Consider the following 3,059-nt stretch of genomic DNA (forward strand, 5'->3'; position numbering starts at 1 on the left):
GACTTGTCTTGATATATATAATATATATATATATATATATATATATATATATATATATATATATATATATATATAATAAAACGCATTAGATCAGCAAGTAAGAAAAGGTTAGTCTCAATACTTGCATTAAATCTTTCATTAAATGAAACAACATTCACTACAGTTTTCAGTCATGTAGTAATGGGTTGGTTCATTAACAATTTGTTCACAAGCTTCATAATAGTAACCATAAAAAAACTAAAATTTGTACATTAATCTCTACTAAATCTTCAACGTAACTGTACATTAAACACTATGAAGTCTTTACCTTTTACTCATGTATGATAAGGTGCATGTTTATTGTTTTTGTAAACCGAAAAAAGTAAAGAGCAGTGTGTGTCTATGAGAACATACATGTGTTTGAGTGATCGTTCAGCTGTCTTTACCAACACAGCTGTCCGTTGTCATACAGACAGCTGCCCTGTCAACCTATCAATGAATCATTACTCATTTACATAAACAAACCATGAGTGTGTGTGCTTTTTCCAAATACAAGTATTATGTTACAGCAAATGTTAAGATTGCTTGTTCTCCTACCTTTGGTCTATATGTCTATATGCAAACATATTTATGGAAAATGATGAATGCATTGCAATGCATCCATGTATCTTTGTGTGGGCTGCAGGTTCAATGTCAAAAACTAGTGAAGCCAAGTTTCAGACTAAGAAACTACACTGCATCTAAATTGCCTTTGTGAAAAGCATTGAACTACTGAATGCTCCAGGCTACTTTCCTTTAAGTGTCAAGTGTGAATCAGTGAGAATGCAGCAGAGTAGATGGTTTCTCATAGATACAAAGTGCATTTTGCACATGCATTTGTTTTAGCTGAATTCACCAGAAGAGAGACAGACCAGTTGTAATAATGGTGTATCTCATCACACACTGGCAGCTTTGTCAATTTCCTCCGTACAGACATATGCACCTACAGCACATGCCCATGCATCTGTGGTAGGAGGTCGCTCTGAAACTGAAATCAGATGTGTTTAGTAACCCCACCAACACCGGGAATCTGGCCATGACCCTTGAAGCCGCAGCTATGCTGTTCTGATATTTGAAATTAAGACAAGATATTTGGAAATAAATGTCCCCCCTATGCATGCTGCAGATCTATAACCTTACAGTGTCACTTGTTAGTGTAGCATGTTTCTGTGCGTTAGTGTCTGTGCCCATATATCTGTTCTCTTATATCTCTGGCAATAGTTAGGTTGCAGCTGTTGCTCTCAGATGAGTCCAGTCATTCCTCAGCTGTTCCACTTCTGATCACTGAACATATGCATGTGTGTGTTTCTTCAAAGGATACTCACTAACCTCACTAAATCACTAAAATGAAGGTGCAAAGTTACATTACCTGCCATTACAGAAAAATGTTTATTACACAGACACAAAAATAAAAAATGGCGGCAAAGACTGTGGCATTGACTAAGCTTTAATCAATTTCATGTCTGAAAGCTTGGTTCTTAAGATGTGATGTGCTCCTCCCACTCACTTTACCTAAACACCTTTGGGAAAAACTGTAGAAATATTACATAGGAAAGACTTCAAAGAGATGTGCAATAACACATCATCAGTCAATCTGATTGGCCACTATACGGAAAAGATTGTTCTGGGAAAAAAGTGGTATGTGTGATTGTATGTGCCTGTACGTGTCGAGCATTGTGATTAGAAAACGTGATCATCAAAATCAAATTCTACTGATTTAAAGCCAACTCATCCGTTTGTAAACACACTCACATGCATTTTCGAAATGCATCAAGTTTTCCATCCAGTGTTGTTATTGTTAACAGCATAAAAAAAAGTTTACATTAACTGAAATAAAGCTAAATATTAAAGAAAATGTTACGGATATAAAACATTTGATCAGTTGATATTTACATACTGATTTAATGGTGAAATTCTATACTTGTACAGTACAAAAAACCCATATTGAAGGTAGTAGAATTAAATAAAAATTGTATAATCAGTTTGCATTCCGGTATATGCATGCACACGCACACACACACACACTCTCTCTCTCTCTCTACTGATACTGGATCCACTTTAATGATGTCATCATTTACCCAAATGTTTATCCTTGAACTCATGGAAGTGTGTGTGAGGTGTGTTATTGTGTGTCGCAGATGAGAGTATTATAGTGGTTTATTGATTTATTGTGAGTCTTCAGTCAGTCATGTCTTCATTAGGGTCTGTCATTAACCAGCTTCTGTAAGATGGAAACACACTGGCAGAGTCTGGGAACTGGCCCTAGGCTGTGGGGTGTAGCCTGGGATTGTGTGTGTATGTGTGTGCATGTGTTAATGGGTGTGGCAGACTACTGTCTCCCTCAATGAGACGCAGACTTTTCCCAGCCTTGGTAATGGAGCCAGTCCTAAAATAAACCATACAACACACATAGATAAACACACACTGCAGCGTGGATTATTACTAGTAACTGCAGAATGCGTCACCTGAGAGGGATCCTTAGAGGACGCAGATCAGTTCAAAGGGAACTGACCCACTAATAGTGGGCCACTGTGACATTAATGTAGTGACACATTGACTGTTGTATCTGAAATGTTGCCACCCCTCATTTGTGTCTGTTACGTATTACAACTCCGCATTTCACCATCCAATCAACATTAAGATAACTAAAATAAGAACAGGAGTAAATGGTACATGCAATATTGCTGTATGCAGTATGTGCCAGTTCTGAGCAAATCAGTAAAAAGAGGATGCAGCAGAAAGTTTTGTGGTTATAGACTATACATTTATAGTTTGAGATAATGTTTGAGATGATAACACAATTGAGATAATGTTTGGCCACTGCCAAGTTCAAAAAACTCAAAAGTCACCAAGAAAAATCCAGACTATTCATTACTCCCAGAGAGTGCAGAGAGTTGGTAAGACCATTAACTCAGCAGGGAGTTGAGCTGATGGTCAACAACTGACAGACATGTTCGCACACACAACTCAAATGGATTTTTCAAAAATATTATATAAATAGGCTATTGATTAAAAAAATAAAAAAGTACAAATCTGTTATC

This window comes from Sinocyclocheilus grahami, unplaced genomic scaffold (assembly GCF_001515645.1).
Source record: "Sinocyclocheilus grahami isolate Dianchi unplaced genomic scaffold, SAMN03320097.WGS_v1.1 scaffold71.1, whole genome shotgun sequence".
Taxonomy (NCBI): Eukaryota; Metazoa; Chordata; class Actinopteri; order Cypriniformes; family Cyprinidae; genus Sinocyclocheilus; species Sinocyclocheilus grahami.